Source organism: Oncorhynchus clarkii, chromosome 18 (assembly GCF_045791955.1).
Source record: "Oncorhynchus clarkii lewisi isolate Uvic-CL-2024 chromosome 18, UVic_Ocla_1.0, whole genome shotgun sequence".
Taxonomy (NCBI): Eukaryota; Metazoa; Chordata; class Actinopteri; order Salmoniformes; family Salmonidae; genus Oncorhynchus; species Oncorhynchus clarkii.
In genome coordinates, this window is record NC_092164.1 from 47,833,179 (window position 1) to 47,848,908 (window position 15,730).

The 15,730-nt window shown below is 38.0% G+C and overlaps 1 protein-coding gene across 5 annotated transcripts in view; it reads right to left on the reverse strand.

The window, feature by feature from the left end:
- Positions 1-15,730, reverse strand: part of LOC139373595 (thyroid hormone receptor beta) — a 154,598-nt gene that overhangs the window by 21,192 nt on the left and 117,676 nt on the right. The window lies entirely within an intron of this gene.

The following is a 15,730-nucleotide window of genomic DNA, read 5'->3' on the forward strand; positions in this document are numbered from 1 at the left end:
CAAGGGTTAAGTTATACCAACATTGTCATAAAATGAAGACCACCACACTGTAATCCATGATGGACAACACAACCCAGCTAAAAACAACTTGCTTACTAGTAGGTCAGTGAAACATCTTTAACTTCTATAACTCATTAGAAACCCCTGCTACCTGCCTTCGGTAATAATGACTGATTATAACCCTTACTAGTAGGTCAGTGAAACATCAGAAACTTCTATAACTCATTAGAAACCCCTGCTACCTGCCTTCGGTAATAATGACTGATTATAACTCTTTCACAAGTGTGTTACAATGATAATATTAGAGGAGCTAAGTGCAATGGTTCAATTACAATTATCAAATGTTGAAATAAATGGAATACTGAAGTTATATTCTTCTGGTGTTGATTGCATATTACTTTCCTCTTTGATTCAGAATATAAGAAAGAAACCAAACGTTTTATTCTCTGATACTCTGGTATAGTTTGATCAACAGGTTGAATTTCAATGGGAGGCGCCATGTGCCAAACCACCTTATCGTATGTTAATCTTCAGACATTCAGCCATATTGATTATGGTATTGATTATGGTTCACAGGATAAGCCTTATGGCAGAGGGGAAGGCGGTACCGATATTTTCTAATTGGACAATCAAAGTAGATGGACTAACTAAGTACAAACATATGCTTGATCACACTTAAGGTTATTTTCTTGCTAAGATATGATTGGCTAAACTTTATGAGATCTTTGAAACACACTACATGTTACTTAATAAAGTTCCAAAAATAATAATAAAGTAATAATAACAATGTCCAAATAAACATATCAGAGTTTCAAGTAGTGATGGATCATTTGATATTATTTAGTTTAACAATTGAAAACGTTTTTAGTTAATATCCGGTCTAGTGGACACACTTGCTAGAGGTCTACAAGTGAATAATAAGATATATATTTTATGGATTTCAAATTGAAAGAAGAAATACATTTAATATCAATTCAGTCCAAACAAGTCAGTCAAAAAAAAACAACACCAAATAGCTATAGTATTGTTCCACATTACTAACCATTAGTTGATCAATGACCACCAAGCATCCTGGCCTACATAATACCAATAGCATATACAGTGGGACTGCAGAGAGATGCTAAGTATTCTGCTGTTCACCTTGTCTACATTTACACGCACGTTTTTTTTTAGAAATCAATTGAGTTTTAAATCTTAAAGATTAGCCATACAGTAGTTTCCCCAAAAGGTTCATTGTTTATATGAATAAATAATGTACCATTATTTTAATCAAATATTGTCTCATACTTTTAGAATTCACAAAGATGGCCGCTACACATTTAATTTATTTTGTTCCTGATGTTTTGTGTGTAAATGTTTATTTCCAGCGAGGATTGTGTACTTGTCTTTATCGCACCCAATTAACCAACCAATCAGTTAACCGATGTTTGATATAGGAATACTTAACTGCAGTGGCATCACACACCAACGTACATGTACAAAACAACGGAAACAGCTAAGTAAATGAGGGATACAAAGGGATTCAAGGAAAGCAGGTGCTTCCACAGTTGTGGTTCCTGAGTTAATTAAGCAATTATTTCAATATGTAATTAGGTGTACATTTAGCAGATATTCTAATAATTGATCAATCAATGGCTATGCTCTTATTGACAGCTCTTACAGTTTTTTTTTCAATTGCTAACAAGCGTCGCTCAATTCCGAAGCCACTTTTTCCAAACTCTTCACACAGTCTGCATTACCAACATGCATCTTGGCCAAACAGTTCATCTCACCTCCAAAACTCACCCAAACCACCAAAACACTTTATACATGTCTCAAAATAAGCTTGTTGGACCAGAACACTGGCAACAATTCTCACTCAGAAAGCGTACATCGTCACTCATAGCACACTGACCTAAAAAACACTAACATGGAGCATTACTTAAATTATTAACTTTTTCTCTTTGAAGTTTGAATGATTTTCACATCATTATAGAATAAGAATAACACCTTTTCACTTTATTGACTGTACTGAAGTACATGTAACAACAATGAATCAGAAATGCATCAATTTGCTTCAATAGCCTTTATCTTTTCTATATCTTTGCATATAGTAATTTACCTGTGAAAAATAAAAAGTTGAAACAAAAAACTCATTCCTGAAATTCCAGGGCTGCAATAAAAATATTTAAAAAACATCATCAACATGTATAATATAATCACTCATACTGTACAGTACTGTGAGGGTTCTAGTTCTCATCAACATGTATAATATAATCACTCATACTGTACAGTACTGTGAGGGTTCTAGTTCTCATCAACATGTATAGTATAACACTCATACTGTACAGTACTGTGAGGGTTCTAGTTCTCATCAACATGTATAGTATAATCACTCATACTGTACAGTACTGTGAGGGTTCTAGTTCTCATCAACATGTATAGTATAATCACTCATACTGTACAGTACTGTGAGGGTTCTAGTTCTCATCAACATGTATAGTATAATCACTCATACTGTACAGTACTGTGAGGGTTCTAGTTCTCATCAACATGTATAGTATAATCACTCATACTGTACAGTACTGTGAGGGTTCTAGTTCTCATCAACATGTATAGTATAATCACTCATACTGTACAGTACTGTGAGGGTTCTAGTTCTCATCAACATGTATAGTATAATCACTCATACTGTACAGTACTGTGAGGGTTCTAGTTCTCATCAACATGTATAGTATAATCACTCATACTGTACAGTACTGTGAGGGTTCTAGTTCTCATCAACATGTATAATATAATCACTCATACTGTACAGTACTGTGAGGGTTCTAGTTCTCATCAACATGTATAGTATAACACTCATACTGTACAGTACTGTGAGGGTTCTAGTTCTCATCAACATGTATAGTATAATCACTCATACTGTACAGTACTGTGAGGGTTCTAGTTCTCATCAACATGTATAGTATAATCACTCATACTGTACAGTACTGTGAGGGTTCTAGTTCTCATCAACATGTATAATATAATCACTCATACTGTACAGTACTGTGAGGGTTCTAGTTCTCATCAACATGTATAGTATAATCACTCATACTGTACAGTACTGTGAGGGTTCTAGTTCTCATCAACATGTATAGTATAATCACTCATACTGTACAGTACTGTGAGGGTTCTAGTTCTCATCAACATGTATAGTATAATCACTCATACTGTACAGTACTGTGAGGGTTCTAGTTCTCATCAACATGTATAGTATAATCACTCATACTGTACAGTACTGTGAGGGTTCTAGTTCTCATCAACATGTATAATATAATCACTCATACTGTACAGTACTGTGAGGGTTCTAGTTCTCATCAACATGTATAGTATAATCACTCATACTGTACAGTACTGTGAGGGTTCTAGTTCTCATCAACATGTATAATATAATCACTCATACTGTACAGTACTGTGAGGGTTCTAGTTCTCATCAACATGTATAGTATAATCACTCATACTGTACAGTACTGTGAGGGTTCTAGTTCTCATCAACATGTATAGTATAACACTCATACTGTACAGTACTGTGAGGGTTCTAGTTCTCATCAACATGTATAGTATAATCACTCATACTGTACAGTACTGTGAGGGTTCTAGTTCTCATCAACATGTATAATATAATCACTCATACTGTACAGTACTGTGAGGGTTCTAGTTCTCATCAACATGTATAGTATAATCACTCATACTGTACAGTACTGTGAGGGTTCTAGTTCTCATCAACATGTATAGTATAATCACTCATACTGTACAGTACTGTGAGGGTTCTAGTTCTCATCAACATGTATAGTATAATCACTCATACTGTACAGTACTGTGAGGGTTCTAGTTCTCATCAACATGTATAGTATAATCACTCATACTGTACAGTACTGTGAGGGTTCTAGTTCTCATCAACATGTATAGTATAATCACTCATACTGTACAGTACTGTGGGGGTTCTAGTTCTCATCAACATGTATAATATAAACACTCATACTGTACAGTACTGTGAGGGTTCTAGTTCTCATCAACATGTATAGTATAATCACTCATACTGTACAGTACTGTGGGGGTTCTAGTTCTCATCAACATGTATAATATAAACACTCATACTGTACAGTACTGTGAGGGTTCTAGTTCTCATCAACATGTATAGTATAATCACTCATACTGTACAGTACTGTGGGGGTTCTAGTTCTCATCAACATGTATAATATAAACACTCATACTGTACAGTACTGTGAGGGTTCTAGTTCTCATCAACATGTATAGTATAACACTCATACTGTACAGTACTGTGAGGGTTCTAGTTCTCATCAACATGTATAGTATAATCACTCATACTGTACAGTACTGTGAGGGTTCTAGTTCTCATCAACATGTATAATATAATCACTCATACTGTACAGTACTGTGAGGGTTCTAGTTCTCATCAACATGTATAGTATAATCACTCATACTGTACAGTACTGTGGGGGTTCTAGTTCTCATCAACATGTATAATATAAACACTCATACTGTACAGTACTGTGAGGGTTCTAGTTCTCATCAACATGTATAGTATAACACTCATACTGTACAGTACTGTGAGGGTTCTAATTCTCATCAACATGTATAGTATAATCACTCATACTGTACAGTACTGTGAGGGTTCTAGTTCTCATCAACATGTATAATATAATCACTCATACTGTACAGTACTGTGAGGGTTCTAGTTCTCATCAACATGTATAGTATAATCACTCATACTGTACAGTACTGTGAGGGTTCTAGTTCTCATCAACATGTATAATATAATCACTCATACTGTACAGTACTGTGAGGGTTCTAGTTCTCATCAACATGTATAGTATAATCACTCATACTGTACAGTACTGTGAGGGTTCTAGTTCTCATCAACATGTATAGTATAACACTCATACTGTACAGTACTGTGAGGGTTCTAGTTCTCATCAACATGTATAGTATAATCACTCATACTGTACAGTACTGTGAGGGTTCTAGTTCTCATCAACATGTATAATATAATCACTCATACTGTACAGTACTGTGAGGGTTCTAGTTCTCATCAACATGTATAGTATAATCACTCATACTGTACAGTACTGTGAGGGTTCTAGTTCTCATCAACATGTATAGTATAATCACTCATACTGTACAGTACTGTGAGGGTTCTAGTTCTCATCAACATGTATAGTATAATCACTCATACTGTACAGTACTGTGAGGGTTCTAGTTCTCATCAACATGTATAGTATAATCACTCATACTGTACAGTACTGTGAGGGTTCTAGTTCTCATCAACATGTATAGTATAATCACTCATACTGTACAGTACTGTGGGGGTTCTAGTTCTCATCAACATGTATAATATAAACACTCATACTGTACAGTACTGTGAGGGTTCTAGTTCTCATCAACATGTATAGTATAATCACTCATACTGTACAGTACTGTGGGGGTTCTAGTTCTCATCAACATGTATAATATAAACACTCATACTGTACAGTACTGTGAGGGTTCTAGTTCTCATCAACATGTATAGTATAATCACTCATACTGTACAGTACTGTGGGGGTTCTAGTTCTCATCAACATGTATAATATAAACACTCATACTGTACAGTACTGTGAGGGTTCTAGTTCTCATCAACATGTATAGTATAACACTCATACTGTACAGTACTGTGAGGGTTCTAGTTCTCATCAACATGTATAGTATAATCACTCATACTGTACAGTACTGTGAGGGTTCTAGTTCTCATCAACATGTATAATATAATCACTCATACTGTACAGTACTGTGAGGGTTCTAGTTCTCATCAACATGTATAGTATAATCACTCATACTGTACAGTACTGTGGGGGTTCTAGTTCTCATCAACATGTATAATATAAACACTCATACTGTACAGTACTGTGAGGGTTCTAGTTCTCATCAACATGTATAGTATAACACTCATACTGTACAGTACTGTGAGGGTTCTAGTTCTCATCAACATGTATAATATAATCACTCATACTGTACAGTACTGTGAGGGTTCTAGTTCTCATCAACATGTATAATATAATCACTCATACTGTACAGTACTGTGAGGGTTCTAGTTCTCATCAACATGTATAATATAATCACTCATACTGTACAGTACTGTGAGGGTTCTAGTTCTCATCAACATGTATAGTATAACACTCATACTGTACAGTACTGTGAGGGTTCTAGTTCTCATCAACATGTATAATATAATCACTCATACTGTACAGTACTGTGAGGGTTCTAGTTCTCATCAACATGTATAATATAATCACTCATACTGTACAGTACTGTGAGGGTTCTAGTTCTCATCAACATGTATAATATAATCACTCATACTGTACAGTACTGTGAGGGTTCTAGTTCTCATCAACATGTATAATATAATCACTCATACTGTACAGTACTGTGAGGGTTCTAGTTCTCATCAACATGTATAGTATAACACTCATACTGTACAGTACTGTGAGGGTTCTAGTTCTCATCAACATGTATAATATAATCACTCATACTGTACAGTACTGTGAGGGTTCTAGTTCTCATCAACATGTATAGTATAACACTCATACTGTACAGTACTGTGAGGGTTCTAGTTCTCATCAACATGTATAGTATAACACTCATACTGTACAGTACTGTGAGGGTTCTAGTTCTCATCAACATGTATAGTATAACACTCATACTGTACAGTACTGTGAGGGTTCTAGTTCTCATCAACATGTATAATATAATCACTCATACTGTACAGTACTGTGAGGGTTCTAGTTCTCATCAACATGTATAGTATAACACTCATACTGTACAGTACTGTGAGGGTTCTAGTTCTCATCAACATGTATAATATAATCACTCATACTGTACAGTACTGTGAGGGTTCTAGTTCTCATCAACATGTATAGTATAACACTCATACTGTACAGTACTGTGAGGGTTCTAGTTCTCATCAACATGTATAGTATAACACTCATACTGTACAGTACTGTGAGGGTTCTAGTTCTCATCAACATGTATAGTATAACACTCATACTGTACAGTACTGTGAGGGTTCTAGTTCTCATCAACATGTATAATATAATCACTCATACTGTACAGTACTGTGAGGGTTCTAGTTCTCATCAACATGTATAGTATAACACTCATACTGTACAGTACTGTGAGGGTTCTAGTTCTCATCAACATGTATAGTATAATCACTCATACTGTACAGTACTGTGAGGGTTCTAGTTCTCATCAACATGTATAGTATAATCACTCATACTGTACAGTACTGTGAGGGTTCTAGTTCTCATCAACATGTATAATATAATCACTCATACTGTACAGTACTGTGAGGGTTCTAGTTCTCATCAACATGTATAATATAATCACTCATACTGTACAGTACTGTGAGGGTTCTAGTTTTCATCAACATGTATAGTATAATCACTCATACTGTACAGTACTGTGAGGGTTCTAGTTCTCATCAACATGTATAGTATAACACTCATACTGTACAGTACTGTGAGGGTTCTAGTTCTCATCAACATGTATAGTATAACACTCATACTGTACAGTACTGTGAGGGTTCTAGTTCTCATCAACATGTATAATATAATCACTCATACTGTACAGTACTGTGAGGGTTCTAATTCTCATCAACATGTATAGTATAACACTCATACTGTACAGTACTGTGAGGGTTCTAATTCTCATCAACATGTATAGTATAACACTCATACTGTACAGTACTGTGAGGGTTCTAGTTCTCATCAACATGTATAATATAATCACTCATACTGTACAGTACTGTGAGGGTTCTAGTTCTCATCAACATGTATAATATAATCACTCATACTGTACAGTACTGTGAGGGTTCTAGTTCTCATCAACATGTATAATATAATCACTCATACTGTACAGTACTGTGAGGGTTCTAGTTCTCATCAACATGTATAATATAATCACTCATACTGTACAGTACTGTGAGGGTTCTAGTTCTCATCAACATGTGTAGTATAATCACTCATACTGTACAGTACTGTGAGGGTTCTAATTCTCATCAACATGTATAGTATAATCACTCATACTGTACAGTACTGTGAGGGTTCTAGTTCTCATCAACATGTATAGTATAACACTCATACTGTACAGTACTGTGAGGGTTCTAGTTCTCATCAACATGTATAGTTTAATCACTCATACTGTACAGTACTGTGAGGGTTCTAGTTCTCATCAACATGTATAATATAATCACTCATACTGTACAGTACTGTGAGGGTTCTAGTTCTCATCAACATGTATAGTATAACACTCATACTGTACAGTACTGTGAGGGTTCTAGTTCTCATCAACATGTATAGTATAACACTCATACTGTACAGTACTGTGAGGGTTCTAGTTCTCATCAACATGTATAATATAATCACTCATACTGTACAGTACTGTGAGGGTTCTAATTCTCATCAACATGTATAGTATAACACTCATACTGTACAGTACTGTGAGGGTTCTAATTCTCATCAACATGTATAGTATAACACTCATACTGTACAGTACTGTGAGGGTTCTAGTTCTCATCAACATGTATAATATAATCACTCATACTGTACAGTACTGTGAGGGTTCTAGTTCTCATCAACATGTATAATATAATCACTCATACTGTACAGTACTGTGAGGGTTCTAGTTCTCATCAACATGTATAATATAATCACTCATACTGTACAGTACTGTGAGGGTTCTAGTTCTCATCAACATGTATAATATAATCACTCATACTGTACAGTACTGTGAGGGTTCTAGTTCTCATCAACATGTGTAGTATAATCACTCATACTGTACAGTACTGTGAGGGTTCTAATTCTCATCAACATGTATAGTATAATCACTAATACTGTACAGTACTGTGAGGGTTCTAGTTCTCATCAACATGTATAGTATAATCACTCATACTGTACAGTACTGTGAGGGTTCTAGTTCTCATCAACATGTGTAGTATAATCACTCATACTGTACAGTACTGTGAGGGTTCTAATTCTCATCAACATGTATAGTATAATCACTCATACTGTACAGTACTGTGAGGGTTCTAGTTCTCATCAACATGTATAATATAATCACTCATACTGTACAGTACTGTGAGGGTTCTAGTTCTCATCAACATGTATAATATAATCACTCATACTGTACAGTACTGTGAGGGTTCTAGTTCTCATCAACATGTATAATATAATCACTCATACTGTACAGTACTGTGAGGGTTCTAGTTCTCATCAACATGTATAGTATAACACTCATACTGTACAGTACTGTGAGGGTTCTAATTCTCATCAACATGTATAGTATAATCACTCATACTGTACAGTACTGTGAGGGTTCTAGTTCTCATCAACATGTATAATATAATCACTCATACTGTACAGTACTGTGAGGGTTCTAGTTCTCATCAACATGTATAATATAATCACTCATACTGTACAGTACTGTGAGGGTTCTAGTTCTCATCAACATGTATAGTATAACACTCATACTGTACAGTACTGTGAGGGTTCTAATTCTCATCAACATGTATAATAGAATCACTCATACTGTACAGTACTGTGAGGGTTCTAGTTCTCATCAACATGTGTAGTATAATCACTCATACTGTACAGTACTGTGAGGGTTCTAGTTCTCATCAACATGTATAATATAATCACTCATACTGTACAGTACTGTGAGGGTTCTAGTTCTCATCAACATGTGTAGTATAACACTCATACTGTACAGTACTGTGAGGGTTATAGTTCTCATCAACATGTATAGTATAATCACTCATACTGTACAGTACTGTGAGGGTTCTAGTTCTCATCAACATGTATAGTATAACACTCATACTGTACAGTACTGTGAGGGTTCTAATTCTCATCAACATGTATAGTATAATCACTCATACTGTACAGTACTGTGAGGGTTCTAGTTCTCATCAACATGTATAATATAATCACTCATACTGTACAGTACTGTGAGGGTTCTAGTTCTCATCAACATGTATAATATAATCACTCATACTGTACAGTACTGTGAGGGTTCTAGTTCTCATCAACATGTATAATATAATCACTCATACTGTACAGTACTGTGAGGGTTCTAGTTCTCATCAACATGTATAATAGAATCACTCATACTGTACAGTACTGTGAGGGTTCTAGTTCTCATCAACATGTATAGTATAATCACTCATACTGTACAGTACTGTGAGGGTTCTAGTTCTCATCAACATGTATAGTATAATCACTCATACTGTACAGTACTGTGAGGGTTCTAGTTCTCATCAACATGTATAGTATAACACTCATACTGTACAGTACTGTGAGGGTTCTAGTTCTCATCAACATGTATAGTATAATCACTCATACTGTACAGTACTGTGAGGGTTCTAGTTCTCATCAACATGTGCAGTATAACACTCATACTGTACAGTACTGTGAGGGTTATAATTCTCATCAACATGTATAGTATAACACTCATACTGTACAGTACTGTGAGGGTTCTAGTTCTCATCAACATGTATAGTTTAATCACTCATACTGTACAGTACTGTGAGGGTTCTAGTTCTCATCAACATGTGTAGTATAACACTCATACTGTACAGTACTGTGAGGGTTCTAGTTCTCATCAACATGTGTAGTATAACACTCATACTGTACAGTACTGTGAGGGTGCTAGTTCTCATCAAAATGTATAGTATAATCACTCATACTGTAGAGTACTGTGAGGGTTCTAGTTCTCATCAACATGTGTAGTATAACACTCATACTGTACAGTACTGTGAGGGTTCTAGTTCTCATCAACATGTATAGTTTAATCACTCATACTGTACAGTACTGTGAGGGTTCTAGTTCTCATCAACATGTGTAGTATAACACTCATACTGTACAGTACTGTGAGGGTTCTAGTTCTCATCAACATGTATAGTATAACACTCATACTGTACAGTACTGTGAGGGTTCTAATTCTCATCAACATGTATAGTATAATCACTCATACTGTACAGTACTGTGAGGGTTCTAGTTCTCATCAACATGTATAGTTTAATCACTCATACTGTACAGTACTGTGAGGGTTCTAGTTCTCATCAACATGTATAGTATAACACTCATACTGTACAGTACTGTGAGGGTTCTAGTTCTCATCAACATGTGTAGTATAACACTCATACTGTACAGTACTGTGAGGGTTCTAGTTCTCATCAACATGTATAGTATAATCACTCATACTGTACAGTACTGTGAGGGTTCTAATTCTCCCTCTCTACTGCATTTGGCCACAAGTTCTCATCAACATCACATCTTATGTTTTCTCTGGCGATGCATCTTGGAAAGTATCTTCTGGAATGTCTAATCCAACCCTGGCAGTCTTCAGGAGAAGTGTTTCCACACCCTGGCAGTCTTCAGGAGAAGTGTCTCCACACCCTGGAAGTCTTCAGGAAAAGTGTCTCCACACCCTAGCAGTCTTCAGGAGAAGTGTCTCCACACCCTGGCAGTCTTCAGGAGAAGTGTCTCCACACCCTGGCAGTCTTCAGGAGAAGTGTCTCCACACCCTGGCAGTCTTCAGGAGAAGTGTCTCTACACCCTGGCAGTCTTCAGGAGAAGTGTCTCCACACCCTAGCAGTCTTCAGGAGAAGTGTCTCCACACCCTGGCAGTCTTCAGGAGAAGTGTCTCCACACCCTAGCAGTCTTCAGGAGAAGTGTCTCCACACCCTGGCAGTCTTCAGGAGAAGTGTCTCCACACCCTGGCAGTCTTCAGGAGAAGTGTCTCCACACCCTGGCAGTCTTCAGGAGAAGTGTCTCCACACCCTAGCAGTCTTCAGGAGAAGTGTCTCCACACCCTGGCAGTCTTCAGGAGAAGTGTCTCCACACCCTGGCAGTCTTCAGGAGAAGTGTCTCCACACCCTAGCAGTCTTCAGGAGAAGTGTCTCCACACCCTGGCAGTCTTCAGGAGAAGTGTTTCCACACCCTGGCAGTCTTCAGGAGAAGTGTCTCCACACCCTAGCAGTCTTCAGGAGAAGTGTCTCCACACCCTGGCAGTCTTCAGGAGAAGTGTCTCCACACCCTAGCAGTCTTCAGGAGAAGTGTCTCCACACCCTGGCAGTCTTCAGGAGAAGTGTCTCCACACCCTAGCAGTCTTCAGGAGAAGTGTCTCCACACCCTGGCAGTCTTCAGGAGAAGTGTCTCCACACCCTGGCAGTCTTCAGGAGAAGTGTCTCTACACCCTGGCAGTCTTCAGGAGAAGTGTCTCCACACCCTTCATTCATGGCATCCAGTAAGGACATCTGGTCATGTGGATGTTGGTCATAAACCTGCCACCTCCACACAGAGAACAACTCCTCTATGGGGTTTAGGAAGGGGGAGTATGGAGGCAGGAACAGTACTGACATCCTGGGATGGGCAGCAAACCAGTCTGTGATTGCAGCAGAGTGTTGGAATGCCACATTATCCCACACAACAACGAAGGTAGGGTAGTTTCTTGCCCCTCTCTCCTCCGCTGGCACAAGTCGATTATTCAGGTCATCCAGTCAATAAATGAGCCTCTCTGTATTGTAGGGGCCAATGAGTGGTTTGTTTAACAGCAAACCATCATTGGACAGTGCTGCACACATTGTGATGTTAGCTCCTCTCTGGCCTGGGACATCTACAGTTGCTCTCTATCCAATCACATTTCTTCCCCTGCGGCGTGTTTTTGCCAGGTTGAATCCAGCTTTATCAACAAATATGAATATCTGTGCAGTTTGCCTGGCTTCCATCTCCATTACTCTCTAAAATACAGTAAATCCACAGTTTCACAGTACTTTACATTGTGCATAGCTGTGTATGTACCCTGTTTGGTTATTGAACAGACATCTTACCTGGAGATATTGATACCGGAGTTCTTTCACACGTACACCGTTTCTCTCAAAGGGTACAGTGTACCTCATCCTTATTTTATGTTTTTCTAGGACAATTGTAATTGCAATTGTTGTTGTGCTGACCATATTCACATTCCAAAAGTGATATTGTCTACCAGCACTTTGTCCCGAATTTCCAGCAGTTTTATTGCATTGTTGCCAATTACCATGTCAACAATGGCAATTTCCTGCGTGTCTGATAAAATTCTGCCTCTCCCTCCCGTGGGAGGCAACCTTTGGATCCTACTGAAAAACACAAACCAATCAATATATTTCAAAATGTCAGTACATGTAAAAATGTGACCATACTGTATTGTACTGTAATATGTAGTTAAATTATCATTGAAAGATGCACATCTCACCTGTTGTTTTGCCAGAAAATGTGTACTATTGATGCAATTGTTGAAAGCTGCAGATTTGGTTGCACCCTTAAACCGGCCTCTCTCAAAGAGAGACCATGGTTTACAACATGGTCAATAATTGGGGCCCTTATCTCATCAGAGACCCCAGCTCTTGGTCTTCCTCTCCTTTGTCCTCCACGCATTCTCCCTCTCCCTGCCACTCTTCTTTCCCCACCAACCAAGCTTTGATCCATGTTTCTAAACTAAATCATTCCAAAGCTGTCCTCTTTTGTATGTTTGGTAATGAAAAAAAAAAACAGGAAACTTGGGTAGGCTTTCAGCTGAAATTGCAATCAGCTGTGTTTGGAATGATGAAATATTCTGCTGAGATGTTCTATATGTTTTAATCTGGTTACTGCAGAAATGCACAACATTTGCCATCATTCTGTTTTGAATGTGTTTGTAACAGTTTTGGAAACAGTGTGTCAGCATTTGAAAACGTGCTGGAAATATATAGTTTTGCAGGTGGTGGAGTATGAATGAGAAAAGAGCTAATCAATTTCGGAGAATGTAGTCATTGAATGCATTTTGTGTGAAAGCAATTAAAAATTATTCACAGTTTCGCTGACTGTGTGAAGAGTTTTGACAATGTGACTTCAGTTTTGACCAATGCATGTTAGCAATTCAAAAAAACTGTAACTAAACATTAATTATAGACTAAACAGAGCAGGGTCAAATGCAAGGTAACAAGTCAAATGTTTTACCTGGCTATGTGCCAATGATACATACTTACTAAGATTATACAATTATTGCATCTAATTAATTCAAATCTAATAACCACAAATAATTGAAAAAGTATAATTGTATTATTTTACCCACTTTTCGGTCAGTTTCAACTTATTAATATAGAAATATACGTGTTCTTAAAACAAACGTGCTGAAGCTTAAATACGGTGCACTCGGAAAGTATTCAGACCCCTTTTTCCACATAAAAAAAAAAGTATTATTTACCTCAAATCTGAAATCCACAATAGAAGCTAGCCAGAAGCTAACCAGAAGCTAGCCAGAAGCTAACCAGAAGCTAGCCAGAAGCTAGCCAGTTTACTGGCTAACATTAGTATTCAGCTAACCACGGTTTGTGGTCATCAGCTATCCTTTAGCTCGAAAAGCTATCGCCAGTTTTGTATAACGCGACTCAGACCAGAACATACCGGACCTATTTTTCTCTCCATATCGCCAGATTTCTACCGCAAGCTCTGGACATTTACACCTGGATCTCGCAACTAGCTAGCTGCTATCTGTGTGACTATTGGCTTACGTCGATCCCAGAGCAAACATCAATTATTCCGGAGGTAGCCAGCTGAATAGTTCCATCAGCCACTCCTGAGCTACAATCACCTATCCGGACCCGTTTTACTGCTGATTCGGAGCCCCACCGGGCCTTTATGACTGGACTACCGACGTTATCTGCCGGAGGGAGTTATCCAACTGGCCCCTCCGTCACGAAGTTACCTGAACGCCCATCTGCGGCCCGCTAATCGTTAGCTGTCTTATCGGCTGCTATCTGAATAGGTCTATCGGACAATTTTTTCTTGAGTCACTATAACTATATCTATTTTTCCAATTGGATTGATCTCCTCTACCACACGGAACCCCACTAATCTACCGACGGAAACGCACGAGGTGGCTAAAAACAGACCTCCATCCTCTGCTAGCTTGCTACCGATGGCCCGGCTAGCTGTCTGAATCGCCGAGACCCCAACCAACCTCACTTCTCACTGGACCCTTATGATCACTCGACTAAGCATGGCTCTCCTTAATTTCAAAATGCCTTGTCCATTGCTGTTCTGGTTTTTATTGGCTTATTTCACTGTAGAGCCTCTAGCCCTGCTCATTATACCTTATCCAACCTTTCAGTTCCACCACCCACACATGCAATGACATCACCTGGTTTCGATGATGTTTCTAGAGACAATGTCTCTCTCATCATCACTCATACCTAGGTTTACCTCCACTGTATTCACATCCAACCATACCTTGGTCTGTACATTATACCTTGAAGCTATTTTTTCGCCCCCAGAAACCTCCTTTTACTCTCTGTTCCGGACGTTCTAGACGACCAATTCTCATAGCTTTTAGCCGTACCCTTATCCTACTCCTCCTCTGTTCCTCTGGTGACGTAGAGGTGAATCCAGGCCCTACAGTGCCTAGCTCCACTCCTATTCCCCAGGCGCTCTCTTTTGATGACTTCTGTAACCGTAATAGCCTTGGTTTCATGCATGTTAACATTAGAAACCTCCTCCCTAAGTTTGTTTTATTCACTGCTTTAGCACACTCTGCCAACCCGGATGTTCTAGCGGTGTCTGAATCCTGGCTTAGGAAGACCACCAAAAATTCTGAAATATCCATCCCTTACTACAACATTTTCAGACAAGATAGAACAGCCAAA